Here is a 22,888-nt window from a genome sequence, read left to right as displayed (position 1 = left end):
ATTAGCGCGTGTTTTCGCCCTAACAAGTTTTTGGCGCCGTTGCCGGGGACTCGGTGTTAATTTTTAGTTTATGTGCTTGTCTTCAGTGGTCGTTAAAGTTCACTGAATCGGATTCTTTTACTTTCACGGTTTATTTGTTTGTGTTTCAGGTACTCATTACAATGGGAGATCCAGCAGCACGAACGAAAGCCTTGATGGATTTTTCTCAACCCAAGATCAATGACATTCAATCTAGCATTGTCCGGCCAGCTATCACAGCTAATACCTTTGAGATCAAGCCTGGCATAATTCAATGGGTACAGACTTCAGTCCAGTTTGGGGGTTCTCCAACGGAAGATCCCAATACACACATTAGGGATTTCATTAAAATATGCGACACCTTCAAGTTCAACGGTGTTTCTGAAGATGCTGTGAAGCTGAGACTGTTCCCATTCTCTCTGAAGGACAAGGCTAAGAGCTGGTTACACTCTCTACCAGCTGGTTCGATTACTACTTGGGAAGATCTTGCTCAGAAGTTTCTTACTAAATTCTTCCCTATGGCGAAGACAGCTGCACTCAGGAATGCTATTACTCAATTTGCGCAACAAACGGGAGAATCGCTAAGTGAAGCTTTGGGAGCGCTACAAGGAGATGCTTAGGAAGTGTCCTCATCATGGAATTCCTGATTGGATGATCATCACTTGTTTTTACAATGGGTTGGGAGCACAGTCCAGACCCATGCTCGATGCAGCATCAGGCGGAACATTATGGGCAAAGAGCTATAAGGAAGCTTATGATCTAATTGAACTGATGGCTGCTAATGAATATCAGTATCCAACCCAGAGATATCCACAGGGCAAGGTAGCAGGAGTTCTTGAAGTGGATACAGCTACGGCTATCACTGCTCAACTAAAGGCGTTGTCTATGAAGATCGATTCTCTGGCTAACTATGGTGTTAAGCAGATAATTAGTGTTTGTGAGCTGTGTGCAGGTCTGCATGCGACAGAACAATGCGCTATATCTAGCGACTCAGCTCAGTTTGTGAGCAACTTTCAGAGATCGCAGCAACCAGTTCCAGACACTTATCATCCTGACAACTGGAATCATCCTAACTTCAGCTGGAGCAACAATCAGAATGCGATGTAACAGCCATTCCAGCAGTTTGTAAATAAGCTATTTAACCCTCCTGGTTTTCAGCAACAATTTACACCAAGACAACAACTCCAACTTCAACAACAAACTAATGATGCAGGTTATCTTCGAATGAAAAATATGAATTGGAGGAGTTGAGGCTTATGTACAAAAACCAGGCTCTTATATGCCAAAGCCAGGCTGTTTCTATCCAGAATCTGGAGAACCAAATAGGGCAAATTGCTAATGCCTTATTGAATCGACCACGAGGAACGCTTCCTAGTGATACAGAAACAAATCCAGGCAAGAGGGAAGTTGAAGAACAGGTGAACGCCATCACCTTAAGGTCTGGAAACGTCGCAAGCCCCCAAGTTCAGCAAGACGAAGAGCCAGAAAAATCTCAAGATTCAGAAAATGCAGTTTGGCTGAAAAAGATGTGCAGAAGGAAGTAGAGGTGGAACCAAGGAAGACTACTGTGGAACACACTCCTCCTGAGGGTAATACAGGGGAGAAACAGATCTATCCTCCACCTCCTTTTCCAAAGAGGCTGCAGAAGAAAAATCCGGATAAGCAGTTTGAGAAGTTTTTGGAGGTGTTCAAGAAACTTCATATCAACATACCTTTCGCTGAAGCTCTTGAACAGATGCCTAGCTATGCGAGGTTTATGAAAGGTATTCTCTCTCGGAAAGTGAAGATCGATGACTTAGAGACCGTTGCTCTAACAGAGGAATGCAGTGCTGTACTGCAATAGAAGTTGCCTCCGAAGCTTAAAGATCCTGGAAGCTTCACTATTCCTTGCACCATAGGAAACTTGTCATTCGACAAGTGTTTATGTGATTTAGGAGCTAGCATTAATCTGATGCCCTTATCTATCTTCAAGAAGCTTGGTCTGCCTGAGCCGAAACCAACATACATGTCATTGCAACTAGCTGACCGTTCCATCGCTTATCCACGAGGTATAGTGGAGGATGTCTTGGTCAAGGTGGATAAACTCTTCTTCCCTGCTGACTTTGTAATTCTTGATTTCGAGGAAGATAAGAAGATTCCCATTATCTTGGGAAGACCATTCTTGGCTACAGGCCGAACTATGATCGATGTGCAAAAAGGAGAGCTTACGATGAAGGTTCATGATCAGAAGGTCACTTTCAATGTGTTCAAGGAAATAAAATTACCCACATCTAAAGAGGAGTGCTTTAAAGTAGAGCATATTCAGGTTTTGAATGTACCTCCGTGGAAGATGAAGTTGGATATGCCATTCGATTCTCTTGGGTTAGCAGAGCTGAAAATTTATCAGGAGTGTCTCGAGCCGTCTATTGAAGATGCTCCCACACTGGAGCTCAACCCACTACCAGATCACTTGAGTTATTCATTCTTAGGTGCACCCCCTGACAAGGGATTGGGATATATCTTTGATGATGTAGAGGGTAGCCGAACGGATCCTCCAGTGCCTATAGAGGGTTCTTCTCATGTGCAGCAGGTAGTTGATAGGACTGGTGTTGGTGATGAGCAGTACAGGCGAGTAACTAGGCGTATGGAGGCCATGCACGACATTTAGGACTGGTGTTGGTGATGAGCAGTACAGGCGAGTAACTAGGCGTATGGAGGCCATGCACGACATTCACCGTCATTTTGCTGCAGATTTGACACATGCTTTCGGTACTGTTATTCAAGACACTGGTGGCGAGGTTGATTGGCCACCTGATCCTCCACCCGAAGAGGGTGATCTTTCCGATGACTAGGTATGCCTGAAATCCTTATTATTACCTTCAATGAGGATATTGAAAATTTTAAGTTTGGGGGTGATAATGTAAGGATTAGTAGTGTGTGTCCATATAGATTCATATAGATTCATGTTGCATGTTTAGTTATAGTTCATTCATATTTTTCTATGATTGTTCATTTAGGACATATTTGTTTATTTTTATGTAATTTCATATAGTTGCATTTGCATACATATTTAGCATGATCCCTTAAGATGAACTATGATATTTGATAAGTTGATGTTGATTTCAGTGTGGTGATGATGAATAGAGGGATGTTTAAGTCCTAATGAATTGATTTGCATGCCAGAAACAAATATTTTCACAAAGTCTTATAGGGGTGCTTTTGATCTAGATCATGATCATACTTGTTTGTTGTTGAGATTTAATCACTTGGTTATATTTAGAATTTGTGATATTCTCGTAATGACGTAAAAATACTGATTCTTTTTATCTGGAGAAAAACTTGGATTTCATTGCTAGTTGTTGTAAGGCTAGGTGTCAAATGGCTAGTAGCCGGGACATATTTTTATGAGTAGTCTAGGGTTGAATGAGATGCAGCGAAACACACTCATTCAGAAATTGTTGAAAAAAAAGGAAAAAAAAAGAAAAAAGAGAAAAAAAAAGAAAGAAAAAAGTATGTGTTTATGCATAATTGATCAAGAGTGAGCTCTTTAATACTCGAGTTATTAAGTTCTAGGGGACTTTGTGCCTAGTGACCTAAGGCTTTTATAGTCTGGGATCTGCTAACCTAACGCTCGCTACATGGGTATTATTGTATAAGTCTTTTGGGACCTCATTCATTGCACGGTCAAATAAGCACCTTTGCTATGTGTTCAATAATAGTGTGAATCCTTGTATAACTCTAGTAGAAAGGAGGTGTTGTGAGTCATAATGCGTTTATTGTCTATTCTGTTTATAAACTTTTGATTGTTTCGATGATAGATAAGTTATGGTTATTGATCTAGTATCGAGAGTATATCTGTTAAGCATCCACACACGCATGTTTCTGGTTTGTGAGTTGGTTTGTGGGATTTATTTAAACTCTGTTTAAAGTCATTGCATTTTTAGAGGCATTGGCTTATTTATTTGGTTATGGTTATTCTGAGGGGATCAATTGCATTATCATTTAGTTACATTCACGTAGTTGCATTCATGCATTAGGTTTGTTTTGTAGTTTTGAGTCTGTTTATGCTTGAGGACAAACATCGATTCAAGTTTGGGGGTGTGATAAGTGGATTTTATATCCACTTGGAATACTTTATTACAAGCTTAAATTGGTGTTTTGGACTCAAGTTGTTGGTATTTTGATGTGTTTTTGTGTTATTGCATTTCAGGTATCAGTTAAATGAAGAAAAGAGCTTTTAAAGGAAATATGATGAAAAGTGATCAGAATTGGAATCCAAGGCCATTGTCAAGTTGTAGAGAATCTCAATAGCTTCGCGTGGGCAGTTGAATCGCCTAATTCTGACGAGTAGAACTCAAGTTATGCCCAAAACAAGATTCATCAGAATATTTTTCCCAGTCAGTAGCTGAGCGCCCGCTCAGCAGAGCTGAGCGCCCGCTCAGAGAGCTGAGCGGCCGCTCAGGGCGCGGCTGGTCGCTGATTTCGCTGAAAAAGCCTTTTTTGAGTAGAATTTGACGATTTTAAGGGTCCAGGTCCACTAGGGGCGTATATATACTTAAAAAAAGGGTTTTCATCATCCGGGAAGATTGGGATACCAAGGAGAAGACCTAGAAGCACTGAACAACTCCGAAAAAGAAGATCTTGTTTTCAACTTGTGATTCTTTGAATTAGTTGTAACTTTGGATGCTCGTTTTCGTTCTTGTTGAACCTAGATCTCGTTTATTCGTACTTTGATTATTATTTAGTTTATTAAGACCTTGTTTATACCATGCTTTCATTGGAACCCATGGTGATGATGAGTTCGATTATGGGCTAATCGTTGTCATGGGATTCTAGCGGATTTACTTATAGATTTCAATAGTTAATTGTTTCGATATCTTGGTGTGTGGTGATTGATTGATATCCTAGTATTCATTGTGCTTATTCGTCTTATTTGCGTAGCTAACATATAAGATAGCGTGTTAATCTCTATTGAAGCGACAGTGAATATAGAGGTTTAGAACTTGCCATGCTAGCATAGGTTCATGTATGTGTATGCATGATTCGTAGGTAACTCTAACCGTTTTACTTGACCTATGTAATCAAGATAGATAACTTGTGCTTAAACCGTTATGTTGTCAAATTCTATAGACATATAGGGTCTCAATATAATTGGTGCATATTCAGCTTCTATCTCTTTTGTGAATGTCTGGTAGAATGGTACTCGTGCAATGAAAGTTGGCGTTTATCAGTTTCGTGTTATCTGATTAGTGTCATCACCATCACATGCTAAGGTTAAGAACGAGAAGGCTATTGAATGAAGTATATAATGAAGTTAGAATCCCATGTTTGTCATATATAGTAATTTAACTTCAATTCTCTTAGTTAAGGTTATTTAATATAATCTCTTAGTTTAATAAAAATCCAATTTGTTATTTATCTTAGCATTGAGCGATAACCATACATTGTTGCATAGGTGCATAAATTGAACTTAACCTAAACCAGTCTCTGTGGGAACGAATCTGATTTATATCTTATACTACTTGCGAACGCGTATACTTGCGTGAATATTAGCGCGTGTTTTCGCCCTAACACTCATCCACTATGACCAACGCATACTTCTTCTTTGCAATAGACATGACATTTACTGGACCAAATAGATCTACATGTATAAGATGACAAGGCTCAAGAATTGATGATTCAGTCTTGCTCTTGAATGAAGATTTTCTTTGTTTGGTTTTCTGACATGAATCACAAAGACTATCAGGAGCAAATACTGTGTTTGGCAATCCTCTCACAAGATCTTTCTTGACCAGTTCATTTATATTGTTGAAATTTAAATGAGAGAGTTTCTTATGCCAATTCCAGCTTTCTTCAATTGATGCTCTACTTAACAGACAGATTGCAGAGCCATCAGTACTTGTTGAAAGCTTAGCTTCATAAATGTTACCACGTCTGTATCCTTTCAGAACAACTTTGCCTTTAGATTTACTCACAATTTCACAGTGTTCTTCAAAGAAATCAACATGATATCCTCTATCACAGATTTGACTTATACTCAGTAGGTTGTGTTTAAGTCCTGAGACCAGAGCTACTTGTTTAATTATGACATTTCCAAGATTGATATTGCCATATCCCAATGTTTTTCCAATGTTGCCATCTCCATAAGAAACACTTGGGCCAGCTTTCTCCACAAAGTCTGATAGCAGGGCCTTATTTCCAGTCATATGTCCTGAACATCCACTGTCCAGAACTAGAATATTTTTCTTGTTGCCCTGCAATCACAAAGACCACTAATTATTAGTTTTAAGGACCCAGACTTGCTTGGATCCTTTGGCCTTATTAAGTTTGTTAACATTTGCAGCGGATTTAGCATCAGAGTTTATGTTAACATTTTTCTTATCAGAACTTACACTATCAGACTTTGAATCAGAATTTACACTAGAAGGAACAATGGAAACTTTCTTCAAAGAAGGTTTTATTTGATAATAATCATAGTACACACTATGATATTCCTTACAAGTATAAATGGAATGCCATAAACTACCACAATGAAAACAAGGATTTTGTGGTTTGTATCTAACAGACTGACTCTTAACTCCTGATTTTGAAGGTAAGGAGTTAATATTCTTATTCTTCCTTCAAAAAGAAGCCAGATGGTTAGAACTTCCACAGTTATGACATGTTTTCCTAGGAGCATCAGGAACAGGTTTATAATCATTGCTTTTATTCACACCTTCCTTTCCATTCCTATTTTTCCTAGGTGATTTTACCTTGTTTGCATTCTTGACATCTTTCAGCTTATGCTTAAGCTGCTTCTTTGTCATTAAGCCTATATTCACTTCAGCTGTCTTTTCCTGTTTTAGTTTGTCAGAAGTTAATTCCTCTTTAACTTCTGATTTCTCATTTTCAGACTTTACAGTTACAAACTTAACAGGTTTAAACTTTGGCTTTTGCTTAATAACAGGCTTAATTTCTTCAGTTCCTTTATCATTCTTATCTTCTCCATAACCTAAGCCCTCTTTCCAGTTTCCACTACTTAGCAAATTTTGAGTTGTTTTGCCAGAGTTAGTCCAAGTCCTGATAATCTCTCTTTCCTTTTCTAACTCAGTTTTTAGAGATTCATTTAATTTTAGCACTTCATTCCTAACATAAAAAGCATCATCTCTATCCTTCTGAGTTTGATGGAACATGACTAACTCTTTTTCTAAGAAATCATTCCTTTTCTTAAATGCAAGATTTTCAGAAGTTAATCTTTCAGATGTTAAAGTTTGGTCTCTATAGCTAACAAACATGGTTTTAAGATATCTTCTCAACTCATTAATATCATCAGTATGAAAAGCATAAGTAGTCTGAGGACCTTTGTTTCAGCAGCTTCAGAACTGCTCTCAGCACTTTCTTTATCAGCATTTGCCATCAATGCATAGTTCTCCTCACTTTCAGAGTCTGAGGTGTCTGTCCAGCTTTTCTGCTTTGTGACAAGAGCCTTGCCTCTGTCACCCTTTACCTTCTTGCAGTCAGGAGATATGTGGCCTTTCTCACCACAGTTATAGCATTTAACATTGATGTAATCTCCTCTGTCAGACTTTCCTCCTCTGCCTTCAGATCTTCTGAAATTCTTCTTATCAGAACTTATGCTTTTCCTGGAAAACTTCTTTCCCTTCCTGAACTTCCTGTATGCAATCTTTATGATTCCTTTTACCATAAGAGCACACAGCTTCATCATCTCCTCATCAGCATCAGTCTCAGGCAAGCTTTCAGAATTTGAGTCATCATCACTCTCAGAACTTGATGACTCAGTATCAGACTTTATGAAAAGAGCTTTACCCTTGTCTTTCTTTGAGGAAGCTGCTTTGGGGAATTCTTCTTCAGCCTTAAGAGCAACTGTCCTTGACTTTCCTCCTTTCCTCTTGCTTCTTTGTTCCATCTCCAGCTCATGAGTCTTGAGCATTCCATAGATTTTGTCAAGAGTTGTTTCATCAAGATTGTAGTTATCTCTTATTGTCGTTGCCTTCAAATCCCAGCATTCAGGAAGAGCTAACAGGAACTTAAGGTTTGAATCTTCAAGATCATACTCTTTATCAACCAATGACAAATCATTCAAAAGTTTGACAAATCTATCATATAAATCATTCAATGACTCATTAGTCTTTGAGTCAAAGTGTTCATACTCTTGAGTGAGTATTGTCTTCATGTTCTTCTTAATTGTGTCATTTCCCTGACACCTTGTTTCCAGAGCATCCCATATCTCCTTAGCAGTCTTGCAGTTGATTACCCTGTTTGACATTACATTATCAATGGCACTATGCAGTAAGTGTCGTACCTTAGCATCCTTAGCAATTGATGCTATGTCCTCAGCAGTATAATCACTCTTCTCCTTTGGTACGGTCTTTGCTGCTTCACCTGCAACTGCAACAGCGAGTTTGGTTGGTTTGTGAGGACCTTCCTTGATTCTATCCAGGTATTCTGGATCTGTTGCTTCCAGGAACATGGTCATCCTTACCTTCCATATGGGATATTCAGATGGTCTCAGTATGGGGACTCTGATGGTCTCATACCGACTCTGAATTTGTGTCCTTGGTGGTTCCTCAGTTGTGGTAGGCTTAGTTGGAGTTTCTGTGTCCGAAATGATTGTGTTTGGATCTTTAACTGTATGTAAGTTAACAGATAGGCTCTGATACCAATTGTTAGGTCACACACACACTGTAGAGGGGGTGAATACAGTGTATAGTACACTCAAATCGAACTTTAAGAACTTAAGTAACAGAAAACAAACTTTATTAAAACAATAAACTCTGTTACAGTATGGAACTGTTACCTCTCAGTGATGAACAAATATCACGAGAGCTGCTAGGGTTACAAAGAATAATCTTTTCTAATAATGATAACACTTATAGTGTAAACCCTATGTCTGTGTTTATATACTACACAGTTACAAGATAATCGCTAATTGATATGGAATATAATTCTGCTTCCTAAAATATATCAATCAGATATCTTTTCTTCCAAGTATTCCATTCTTCACGGAATTCCTTCTTCATGCATACCTCTTCTTATGTTTATCTCGATCTTCTTTCCTTTAATCAGCTACTGTCCTTATCTGATTGTCCTTCAGCACTTAAGTTCTGATATCTATCTTCTGATGATTATCTCCTGATAATATAAGTACTGATATCCTTAAGTCCTGACTTCCAGTATAAGTACTGATCAACAGTTAAGTACTGATTTATCCTGTTCACGTAAGATCTGAAAGCTAAACATAAAACATATTAGCCATGACATTATCAAATATATCTAACAATATTGGAGCATGTGATATGGTATATATGCATGTCTGTTTCGTAATCTTGTTATATATTGTTGATTCAATTGCTTATAAGTTGCATAATACCTATGCTAGAGATAAGCAGTAGTTGCGTATACCCTTAGTATAGGGGACCCAAAGGTGAACATTTTCTAAAACCGGGAGTCGATGTTTCCGATTATATTATATATATATATTTATATTTATATATATATTGATATAGTTTTCAAAACTATTAATCAAATAAGTTTTATTCGATAACTTTATTTTATTTAATGAATATTACTTTGAATATTCATTCGAGGACTTATGACTCGGTTTATTTTATTTAATGAATATTAATTTGAATATTCATTCGAGGACTTATGACTCGCTTTATTTTATTTAATGAATATTATTTTGAATATTCATTTGAGGACTTATGACTCCGCTTATTTATTAAATAATATTCTTTATTTTATTAAAGAATAATGTTTCGATAATCAAACTTATTTTCGATTATTCAAATAAAGATCGTACTTTCGTATAAGTATATCTTTGGTTATTTATTATTCATTTCAAGTATGAGTTTTAAAACTTTTACTTCAATTATTTTTATAAGGATTATCCTTATGGGAATATTATTTAAATAATAATATTTAGATATTTTCTAATATATTGGGACTGATTTATTTTATTAAATTGGCATTACTCCAAACATTCTTAAAAATGTTTTCGAGTCTTCGAAATGATTTTTAAAGGTTAGAGCGGATCCCAAAACTTATTTTTTATATTTAAGATCTTCCTTTCAAGGGGATTTAAATACTCGCTCAAAATCTGAGGGATCCGGCTCTGTGCTGTATTTTATATTTGCAACGTGGTTGCTGTTTTGAGACAACAATTTGATTACTTGCCCAATGTTCGGGAAGTTAGTCCATCTAATTGAGTCGGCATAAGCGACAGACCGGGGTACGGTCTATGAAGGTGTAAGTGGCTGGGTAACAGTCCATCCACGCGTGAGTGGCCGGGTAACGGTCTAGCGCGAGGTCCGAATGCGACCAGGGTGATGACCGGCGAGGAATTCATCCATCTACAGTAGAAAAGGTTACTTATTGGTATCTTTGCCTGATCAGCAAGATATCAGGTTTATGCCAAAATTCTTTTCTTTCCAAATTCATTGGATATTACAACTCTGTTCATACTTTACATGACAGATGTTTTCAGGAAATATATGAGAGATATATATATATATATATGGATATATATCGGGACTTAATGAAGTATCTCGTAACTTCATTTCTTTTGAATGATATTTCAAGGATTGAATCTATTCAAATCATATCTTGTAGTCTCATCTATGTGATGAACTTTTGACACAGATTATACCTTGAACGGTGGTAGTTCAAGTAGTATTCGGAAAAGATATAAGTATATTGGAGTATCTTGTAACTTCATCTTTTAAACTTATATCTAGTAAATGATTATCTTGTGCATGTCAAAGATTTTCAGAAAAACGTTGAGACAAGGTTAGATATATGAGATCACCTTGCTACGATATTTTTATATAGTTATAAACTGGAACTTTGTGTATATGATGCATGGAAGAGGATTTCCAAGATTTTGAAAAGTATATATACATATATACTGAATATTTTGCGACTTGGTCGCGTTAAGATATCAAACTTGGTTCATTTCTTCTTGACCAAGACTTTCATGAGTACAATGAGAATGCTCATACATTGTTAATTATTTTATATATTATTTCGGTGGGCTTGTTGCTCACACTTTCTTTCTTCTTTCATCACACAACAATAGATAGAAAAGATGAACATGACCAAGCTTCGAATTCGCAAGCGGTTAGGAAACATTCAGCAGTTTTCAGGAAGCGTTGATGCCGCTGTAGCTGAGGTAGAAATTACCAATAGGCTAGACTTTCAACTTCTGATGTACCAGACTTATGTATCTATATGAATTGTAATAATGGCAAAGAAATATAAATTTATTAAGAAACCCTTTTAAGGTGTAACGGTTTATAATAGTGGAATAAAATGACTTGTGTTATTTTTGGTATTCATCTCTGAGACTATAACTTATGGTGTGTGTGTGTATATATTATGGGGTCACAGTACTCAGTAGTTGGTTGACTGTTAGGATTAAGTATTGATAAGGGAAATGGAACTCGTGACAACCCGAATCCCCGACCCCGGATTTGGGGGTGTTACAGAAATGGTATCAGAGCTAAGCGTTATAAACCTCAGAGATGATGTGACGTTAAGATAATAAGTTCACAAAGATAATAAGAACTCTTGCCAAGTTCATAGTCGGGCTACCTAACGTAGTACTGACAGTTAAAACCCTTACGGGAACCCTTATAAATATTATGGTAGTAACATAGTTCGTTCTCGTATAGGGCAGCGGGGCACCGAACCCTCAGGTTCAGGAGCATCAGCATGAGGATGTTTTATTACATGTTGGAGATCAAATTTTGAATCCGATAGAGTACCGTAATGAGGGACCGGATGAGATTCATATTGAGAATGTTGCGGTTGAGGATGTTATCCCAAAAGGGATTGTTGCTGAGGAGGATCTCGTGGAGGATCCTGACGAGAATGAAGAGAGGACCGCTGAGGAATTGATGACCGTAGTCAGGGCGACTACCCGAGCAAGAATGGCCGCGAGGGTGGAACTAGAGGATGAAGAGTTACCAAGGGCACAAAGGTTAATGAGGGCAGAAGGAGTGGGGCCTTCCACGACACCAATTATACCAGTATCAGACCCTCTTCTCGAGGTTCCTGAAGACATCCATGAGGTTCCACCAATTCCTGTTCCCTCCCCTGTACAGAGCCCAACACCTACTGAGGAAATGCCACCTTTATCTCCTGCACCATTGTCACCTGATACCGTGCTAGGTTATCCATTTGGATCTCCTGGGTCTGCACCACCTGCACCCCATGGACTGCTAGATGCAACCACTCAGGCTTCTCTTATCTCCGATTATTATATGACTTTGGGTGGCCTGTCTGAGGCCCGTAATGTTAGGAGTGATCTGTTGGGTCGACTTACTGCACCGAGGATTGAGGGCGGGGTACTTCCGACAGGATTAGCGTATAGCATGGAAAGGATTGAGGCTACCACCCATGTTAAAGCTAGAGGCCATCTTGAGGGTCAGATTGATCCAGCTCTACTTGCCACTATCTTAGACCTCATCACCTCTTTGATGGAGCAGGTTAGGGATGTCGTGCGTGCCCGCATTTCTTGATCCATGGTAGTGTGTAGAGCCAGAGCGATCAGACAAGGGTTTCATGTAGCACCGCTTTTGGAGGATTAGCCTAAGGTATGAATGATTAGTTTTAATGACGAGATGATTATCTATGGTAGTACTTTTGGGATAGAAGCTATCAGATCAAATGATGTAATTCTCTTTAATTTGTTCAGTAGTTGTACCCTCGAACAAATGGTTATGTATATATTCGTTAATTTCAGTTCAAATCAGTTTGTTTGTGATAAGTTCATATTGTTAATTGAACTATTAACACTTAAGAGAGTGTCATGAAGTTTATAGAACTTGAGAATTCATAATTTGCAATCATGCAAGGACAAAATGAGGGAAAGACTTAAGCAAAGTAAGTAAGACAAATATCCAGAGATTCTCAAAAATTTTCCAAGCATTATGCCCCCATGAGGAATAAGATTAGGGGCAAACCTTGAATGTGATAATTAGGGAGGTCGTAATTAAGAAATAAGGAACCCAGAATATAATGAAGTGGAAAATGAAGATTTTAAATTAAAAGATGACCCCAATTATGGGGAGTCGGAAGAAATATTTAGACTGAGAAAACAGAAGTCGAGCAAGATAGGAAGAACCAGGATGGTACTCCTATTGGGCAATCCATGGACCTGCCTAAAATAAAACTTATACTTTTACCCTAACCACCACCTTGAGGAAACAATGTGGTGTGAAATTCTTTCAGGACCTTTAAGTCGCTAAGCTCCCAGAGTTCCAAGGGAATAGCTGACCCAGCCGAGGCAAGAGCCTGGCTAAAGGAAATACAGGAATCATTTGAGATTCTAAATGATTGACGAATCACAAAAGAGTGTTTTTGTCACTTACCCTCCTAAGAGAGAGACCACCCACTGGTGAAAGACCAAGAAAGGCACGGAGCAAGAGGTTATGATAAACTGATTAAAGTTCAGTCAAAATTTTTCGAGAAAGTAAATTCCAAAGTTATGGAGATAGTGTAAAAGCTTTAAGAGCCAGAACAAAGGCGGACGAATATGATGAATTATGAATCTAAGATTGTAAAAGTTGTCAAGATTCGTCTGGAGGACAAAAATCCCAGAACGACGTGATGTTGGAAGTCAATGATTATTGGGTACGTGAAATTATTGTAAGAGAAAGGAAAATAAAAAGAAACTGAAGTGGAAAGGAGCATAAAGGCAATAGAGTTTGAGGAATGATAATGGAGTCGGGTATGAGGAATCCCTAAAGACTCGTAGTAATAGGAATAGAAAAGTATATGATCGTCAGGATGAGGATGATTCACCATGAGTTAAAGTTGATGGTTGAAGGCACAAGAGATATATATGTTGTACCCCCTTCAAGTTGGAAGGATTCGGGGAAACCTTGAGATAGTTCGAAGGATAAATTATGAGACGCGGATAGACTGTAGAGACAAGAAAGTAAGAAATTAGGAAAATTGGATGAAGGAAGTGACCTTCAAGAATGTGAAGTGTAAGACCGATGGCATGATACCCAGAAAGGGAGACGCCAGGTATGAGAGATATCCCAATATTAAGATGACTGTTGAGATAAACAACAAGAGTAACTAAGGAATTATTAAGAAGAAGTTCACGTTGAACACGACCAATATCTTCCAGAACATCCTTGTTATCGTTACCAAATTAGGCATATACTATTGAGGTGGGAATGATTGAATAAGACACCCTTATCAGGGATATATGACTTGATTTATCCATGGAAGGATGCATGTACCTTTTTAAAGGTGGAATTAAGGATAGAACATCGGTAACTTAAAATGAATCCTAGGGGAATGCATAAAGGTTGGCATTTCACCCTTAATAGGAATGGTATGAGTTTTGACAGTATGAATTGGAAAGGATTAAGGTAATAACAACCTTTAAAGATCAGTAGAGAAATTTTTCAGAGGTACATAGACAATGGTTCTAGTATTAGTAAATGATATTTTGATATGCCCTGTATCTAGGAAATACAGGAGGAATGATTCAAGGATAACCTTAGAAGTTTTACAAGGAGAATGGTAATATTCAAAGTTCTCAAGAATAGAAATTTTGATAAAGGAATTGTGACGTAATTATAATAATGCCAAGTGGGGCACATGTTAAACCATGAGAAAGTATAGATTGAACCAACGGAGGTCAGAACTGTCAAAGTAAGAAGGACCCAAGATAAAAGACGTCCTAAGAATGATCGAGAGTTAGTCGTGGCAATGTTCACATCTAAAGACTAAGGCAATGACTTATGGAAAAATGGTGATTTTTTTTTCTCACCAGGACTAAAGAGAAGCATTTTCACATAAGCAGTGATTGAAGTGAGGTAGAAATTTAGTTGGAGGTGGTTAAAAAGACATTGATTGTAAGGAAATTTTACTATCAGGAAAGGCCAAAGAGGTGGCCGACACTTTAAAGGTAAGAGGATAATTATAGGCGCTCGTGCCAGAGGAATACAGTGATGATGGTTGAAGCTGTGAAGGTTGTATTATGGTTTGGAAGATTGACATTCCTTCTGATGACTGTGCAATACCCAACCGTAATAGTAGTTTGGTAAAGGTTTAATTCGTATAATCGCCATGAGTGGGCTATCTATCTTAGAAGGAACTACCCTGAGGATAATCCAGGACCATGTTTCAAAAAGGACTAAACGAACCTTCGAATTAAGTCTTCTATTGAAGGTATATGATTAAGAATGGTATTAACCTGCTATCGTTGCTTTGATTGAAACTCTTCTGTAATTTTATCTGCTTCATGTCATATATGTACATCAGGATCTAGAGTGTTCTTCATGAATCATGAATGGTAATTATGTTACCTCCTTAGGAGAATTCTATACGACATGTATGGACTCCGCATGGTTAGATATTAAGATTTCATAGAAAGTGAATTACGACAGTAGGTCAGTGGTGGACCATAGTAATGCAGCAATGATTCTGCGAGTAATGAGTCGATTACAACCATGAGAGTTGTATTGGAATGGATGTTGAGATTGAGTACCACTAATCGGGTGGTGGTGGTGTATAAGTTATCATTGATAGACTAATTAAGTAGATTATCTACCTATTGAAAACTTATTCCTTCTTATCAATAGAGAGTCGCATTACTATCCGAGGAAGGTTGCGGTGCAAGCATAGAATTCTAGTAACGATGATGTATAAAATGAGATTCCAAATTCGATTTTCGATGTCGAGGGAGTTTCAAAGGTGATTGAGTATAAGCTTGAGGAAGAGCATGGGTCCATAGAATGATGGACGGAATAGCAAAAATATTTAAGCATGCGAAATGCGATGCGATAATACTTGATGTTGATATATATACACATATGTTTTGTTCTCCTATGACAAACCTCTATAGTTCAGAGGTAGGTTCCAAGCCAGATATTTTGTGGCAGTATATTTTTTTTCATATATACAATTCTCTTCAATTCGTTCTTTCTCTTCTTTTCATTTCATATAGGCTGAGAAGAACAACCCTTCCAGAAGGGGAGGTATTGCCGAATGACTATCTATCTGTGTGATAGAAGCCTGGTAGGATACCACATGTTGTTTAATTGCTTGTCAAGTACTAAAGGCTGGCCACCTTCTGTACTAACTATGCAATAGAACAAGTGTTCATGATCATAGTGATCTCTCAACAAATTCCTTTACTTCTATATGATGGATCAAGCTTTCGAAGATGGAAGCAGCTAAAGGAAGTAGTATTAGTATGATGGTATTCTGATTCTAACGCGTTAGTGATACTAAGGTTGACGTGGTTATTAAAAGGTTATAGAACGCTAATGAGCAAAAGTATAACCAGTATAATATTAGGAACGGAAGGTAGTAGCGATTACGAACTGGAAAAGAATGAGTATTGAGAAGCAAAAGCTCTAATGCTAAAAGCTATAATGAGAGTCTGTGCAATAGACTTGAAATAATTTGGAATGATCACTTAACGCGGATTGAGTTTTCTCACGATAATAGATCGTATGTCAGGTATCGAGATGTCGTCTTATGAGATCTTTGAGGGAAGAAAATGTCGATCTCCCTTATGTTAGGATGAAGTTGTAGAGCGCAAGATGCTCGGACCAGCAGTGGTCCAAAGGACGAAGGATATGATAGATCTAATCAGAGGACGGCTGGTAGTAGCCCAAGATGGACATGAGAAATATGTTGATTTGACACGAAAGGACAAAGAATAGGAAATAGGGGACCTAGTAATGTTAAAGGTATCCCTGGGGAAAGGATTGATGAGGTTCAAAAAGAAAGGAAAGCTAAGCCTACGAATTGTTGGACCATTTAAGGTATTAAGACGTATTGGGAAGTTAGCATATGAGCTAGCCCTACCCCCAAACATGTAGTAAGTTCATAACGTGTTCCACATATCAATGTTAAGGAAATGTAATTCGGATGCCAGACAAATAGGGGCATATGAGCGCATAGACATGCAACCAGACGTAACCTACATGGAGCAACCAGGAAGGGTTATAGATCAAAAATGGACAAATGCTTAGGAGAAGAGTTATCAAACTAGTCAGAGTTTGATGGTAGAACCACAATGTGGGAAAATTACATAAGAGTTAGAAAGTGCAATGCTAAGAAAGTATCCCTACTCATTTTCTATCTGATTCCGGGACGGAATCCTTTTAACGAGGGGAGACTGTAATAACCCCAATTTTTGGAATTTTTGAAACCCTTATGAATAGTGTTTTGCTGATTATGCTGAATAAGAAAACTTTTCATGCCACACTATGTAGGGGTTCTTTTATTGATCTTCTGGGATATTATTAGTACTCTATGTGGTATATAAGTGTATGTAAAGATCGTCAGAATCCAAATCCGAACACTTTGATTTTTCCCGGAAATCTACCAAATATAGAAAGAATTGAGTATAAGATAACAGAATAAAAAGGATTTGAATTCAAGGATTATAAGAGAGGATCATAAAAGGAATATAATGTATTGAGAAAGGTTAAGGAAACCTAATTAATAAGATCCCGGGTACGATCCCTCAAACGATAAGCAAAAACGAAAGTTAAGTTAACCGCACAACAGATCAGCGGTCATTAGGCAAGCAATTAAGAGTTAATCAAGGAGGTTAAGGATGATGAAGTCATCAAACCAATAAGAAGTGGACAAGTGGGGGAGGTTGACATAACAAGGTGACATAAGCATGACAAAGAAAGGTGTGTTGTTGGTTGATTAAGAACCACACAAAAGTTACCATGGTAAAAGGTAATAAATCAAAACAAAACAAATCAACCAAGCAAACCAACAATTCATTTCTCCAAAACCACAAAGTTATTTCCCTTTCTTCATCAAAAGCTCTCGGCTTTCTTCTTCTTCAAAGAAAGAAAAAGTCAAAATCCTAGATCCAAGCTTTGTTAATTAGCAAGGTAATTATCTAAGACTCCTTATGCATAGATATAGCTATCCTATAAGTTTGAGCTTCTAATTCATTCACAATTTCTTCCTAAAAATCATGGAAGAAGAGGGTGAATAGTGTTTTTCAAGAACTAAAATTTTTGTTCTTGAGTTTTTCTTTAGATTAAGCTTGGATAAGGACTTTTAAGAGTGATTCCAAGCTAATTACTTGATTCTCCACTCTCCAAGGAAGGTATAACCCCTCCAAACCCTAAATTTACTTTGAGTATTAGGTTTAGTTTTGTTGTTATAGATCATAAGAGGCTTGATTGTTGTGTATGTAGAGGTTAGTTGGTTTTGTGATGTTTTTGGAGTTGTAATTCTTGGATTATTGATTAATGAACTTAAGTATAGTTTAAATTAATGTTTAAGAATAGTATAAATTGATAATATTGAGTTGTTGGGGCTGTTATGGTGGAGTATGGATAGAGTTTGGTTGGGATGTTGATTGTGGGTTGATTGTGGGTTGATTTGGAGTGGTATAAATTTGGGTAATCGCGTAAACATAGCCGTCGTAATGCCCGATTTACTTTAGTCTGTTTTTGTTCTTAACATTAGGACCCATGAACTCACTGCTAGGTTTTGACCATTGCCGTGATTAGATAGTTCATGTTATGAGCTTCGTTTTGATATGTGGTTCGTTTGAATCCGATGTACGGTTTAGGAGAAACGACCGTTTTAATTAACGGCATTTCGCAAACGAACCATTACCCCTCACCTTACTTTGAAACATAGGTTAAAGACCTAAAAGGACTAATTGGAATATGAAACATTTATGTAAAGTTTATTAAGAAGTTGGTAAGGCACTCGCGAAAGAATCACCTTAAAACTCTTAATTGTTAATTTATTAAAAATGGTGGAGCCGAGGGTACTCGAGCGACTTAAGAGAATCATTAAGCGCAAAGCGAGCGTTGGAGTCTAAATTGGTTAAAGTATAGATTTATAAGTGACTTTGGTTTAATTCCAACTTATATGTTGTTTATAGGTTACCAGACTCGTCCCAAGCCATTTATAACCCCCAGTCGCTCAGGCAAGTTTTCTAACCGTTATACTGTTGTTGTGATGTAAATATATGTATATGCATTATCTTGTGATAAGTGTATGTTTGTTAGTAGCAAATCTTGCGATATATTAGAGCATGTGATATGGTATATATGCCTGTCTGTTTCGTAATCTTGTTATATATTGTTGATTCAATTGCTTATAAGTTGCATAATACCTATGCTAGAGATAAGTAGTAGTTGCGTATACCCTTAGTATAGGGGACCCAAAGGTGAACATTTTCTAAAACCGGGAGTCGATGTTCCCGAGTATATTATATATATATATATATATATATTTATATTTATATTTATATATATATATTGATATAGTTTTCAAAACTATTAATCGAATAAGTTTTATTCGATAACTTTATTTTATTTAATGAATATTACTTTGAATATTCATTCGAGGACTTATGACTCGATTTATTTTATTTAATGAATATTAATTTGAATATTCATTCGAGGACTTATGACTCGCTTTATTTTATTTAATGAATATTATTTTGAATATTCATTTGAGGACTTATGACTCCGCTTATTTATTAAATAATATTCTTTATTTTATTAAAGAATAATGTTTCGATAATCAAACTTATTTTTGATTATTCAAATAAAGATCGTAGTTTCGTATAAGTATATCTTTGGTTATTTATTATTCATTTCAAGTATGAGTTTTAAAACTTTTACTTCAATTATTTTTATAAGGATTATCCTTATGGGAATATTATTTAAATAATAATATTCAGATATTTTCTAATATATTGGGACTGATTTATTTTATTAAATCGGCATTACTCCAAACATTCTTAAAAATGTTTTCGAGTCTTCGAAATGATTTTTAAAGGTTAGAGCGGATCCCAAAACTCATTTTTTATATTTAAGATCTTCCTTTCAAAGGGATTTAAATACTCGCTCAAAACCTGAGGGATCCGGCTCTGTGGTATATGTTATATTCGCAACGTGGTTGCTGTTTTGAGATAACAATTTGATTACTTGCCCAATGTTCGGGAAGTAAGTCCATCTAATTGAGTCGGCATAAGCGACAGGCCGGGGTACGGGTTATGAAGGTGTAAGTGGATGGGTAACAGTCCATCCACGCGTGAGTGGCCGGGTAACGGTCTAGCGCGAGGTCCGAATGCGACCAGGGTGATGACCGGTGAGGAATTCATCCATCTACAGTAGAAAAGGTTACTTATTGGTATCTTTGCCTGATCAACAAGATATCAGGTTTATGCCAAAATTCTTTTCTTTCCAAATTCATTGGATATTACAACTCTGTTCATACTTTACATGACAGAGGTTTTCAGGAAATGTATGAGATATATATATATATATATATGGATATATATATCGGGACTTAATGAAGTATCTCGTAACTTCATTTCTTTTGAATGATATTTCAAGGATTGAATCTATTCAAATCATATCTTGTAGTCTCATCTATGTGATGAACTTTTGACATAGATTATACCTTGAACGGTGGTAGTTCAAGTAGTATTCGGAAAAGATATAAGTATATTGGAGTATCTTGTAACTTCATCTTTTAAACTTATATCTAGTAAATGATTATCTTGTGCATGTCAAAGATTTTCAGAAAAATGTTGAGACAAGGTTAGATATATGAGATCACCTTGCAACGATATTTTTATACAGTTATAAACTGGAACTTTGTGTATATGATGCATGGAAGAGGATTTCCAAGATTTTGAAAAGTATATATACATATATACTGAATATTTTGCGACTTGGTCGCGTTAAGATATCAAACTTGGTTCATTTCTTCTTGACCAAGACTTTCATGAGTACGATGAGAATGCTCATACATTGTTAATTATTATATATATTATTTCGGTGGGCTTGTTGCTCACCCTTGCTTTCTTCTTTCATCACACAATAACAGACAGAAAAGATGAACAGGACTAAGCTTCCAATTCGCAAGCGGTTAGGAAACGTTCTGCAGTTTTCAGGAAGCGCTGATGCCGCTGTAGCTGAGGTAGAAATTACCAATAGGCTAGGCTTTCAACTTCTGATGTACCAGACTTATGTATCTATATGAATTGTAATAATGGCAAAGAAATGTAAATTTATTAAGAAACCCTTTTAAGGTGTAACGGTTTATAATGGTGGAATAAAATGACTTGTGTTATTTTTGGTATTCATCTCTGAGACTATAACTTGTGGTGTGTATGTGTGTATAGTGTGGGGTCACAGTACTCAGTAGTTGGTTGACTGTTAGGATTAAGTATTGATAAGGGAAATGGAACTCGTGACAACTCGAATCCCCGACCCGGATTTGGGGGTGTTACATGTGAGATTGATATTTCGGGATATAAGTTTTCAGCCGACTTGATACTCTTCAAGTTGAGGGAGTTTGATATAATTTTAGGAATGGATTGGTTAGGAGAGAATAACGCTCATATTAATTGGAAGACCAAGAAAGTATATTTAAAGATGAAGAGTGGAGAGAAGGTAGTATTTAAGGGGCAGAGGCAAGAACAACTATTTCTTACAATCGTTCAGGCTAAGAAGCTACTTAGAAAAGGTTGTGAGTTGTTCCTAGCTTATGTAGTGGATTCAGAAAAAGGCAGTCCCAGCATAGAAGATATACCTGTAGTTAACGAGTTTCCCGATGTGTTTCCAGACGAACTACCAGGCTTACCACCAAATCGACAAATCGAGTTCGAGATCAACCTTGCTCCAGGCACGGAACCAGTTTCAAAGGCCCATGGCACCAGCAGAAGTGAAAGAGTTGGCGAGCCGGTTACAAGAATTGTTGGATAAAGGAGTGATACGGCCAAGTACGTCGCCATGGAGAGCACCTGTTCTGTTTATAAAGAAGAAATATGGGAGTATGCGACTATGCATAGATTATCGGGAGTTGAATAAGGTAACGATCAAGAATCGCTACCCGCTACCAAGAATAGATGACCTTTTTGACCAGCTGAAGGGAGCAAAATGCTTTTCAAAGATCGACTTGAGATCGGGATACCATCAATTAAAGATCAAAGAAGAAGATATTCCCAAGACAGTATTTAGGACCAGATATGGGCATTATGAATTCCTAGTAATGCCGTTTGGATTGACCAACACCCCGGCCGCATTTATGGATCCGATGAATCGAGTATTTAAGAAGTATTTGGACAAGTTTCTAGTGGTATTCATTGATGACATCCTTATTTATTCTAAGTCAGAAGAAGAACATAAGCAGCATCTCTGGATAGCATTGGAGATACTTTGTCAAGAGAAGTTGTATGCCAAGTTTACCAAATGTGAGTTTTGGTTAAAGGAAGTTCAATTTTTGGGGCATGTAATTGGAAATGAAGGAGTTAAAGTGGATCCGGCAAAGATTGAGGCAGTTATGAGTTGGGAGAGGCCAAAGACTGCTACGGAAGTGCGAAGTTTTCTAGGATTGGCAGGATACTATAGAAGGTTTGTCAAGAATTTTTTGAAAATTGCCACGCCATTGACCAAGTTAACCAAGAAGAATCAAAAAGTTTGAATGGAGTGCAGAATGTGAAGATAGCTTTCAAAAGTTGAAGCAAAGATTGGTAACAGCTCCGGTATTAGTGCTTCCAGATGACCAAGGAAACTTTATGATATTCAGCGACGCTTCACATAAGGGACTGGGCTGTGTGTCAATGCAACATAGTAAGGTGATTGCGTATGCGTCAGGACAGTTGAAACCACATGAGTTGAAGTACCCAACGCATGACTTGGAACTAGCCGCCATAGTGTTCGCACTTAAGATTTGGAGACATTACCTCTACGGAGAAAAGTGTGAAATCTACACAGATCACAAGAGTTTAAAGTACATTTTCACTCAGAAGGAGCTCAATATGAGGCAGAGGAGATGGATGGAATTGATCAAGGACTATGACTGCTCGATAAATTACCATCCTGGAAAGGTGAATGTTGTGGTCGATGCTCTA

At 37.3% G+C, this 22,888-nt stretch overlaps 1 non-coding gene across 1 annotated transcript; it reads right to left on the bottom strand.

Annotated features, from left to right (window-relative positions):
- Positions 1 to 551: 551 nt before the first annotated feature.
- LOC141676222 (small nucleolar RNA R71) lies at positions 552 to 659 on the bottom strand. The gene has a single exon (XR_012556823.1). It is a non-coding gene; the product is annotated as a small nucleolar RNA R71 (small nucleolar RNA).
- Positions 660 to 22,888: the final 22,229 nt, after the last annotated feature.

This window comes from Apium graveolens, chromosome 7, assembly GCF_009905375.1.
Source record: "Apium graveolens cultivar Ventura chromosome 7, ASM990537v1, whole genome shotgun sequence".
NCBI classification, from domain to species: Eukaryota; Viridiplantae; Streptophyta; class Magnoliopsida; order Apiales; family Apiaceae; genus Apium; species Apium graveolens.
This window is presented reverse-complemented; position numbering and strand designations above follow the sequence as displayed.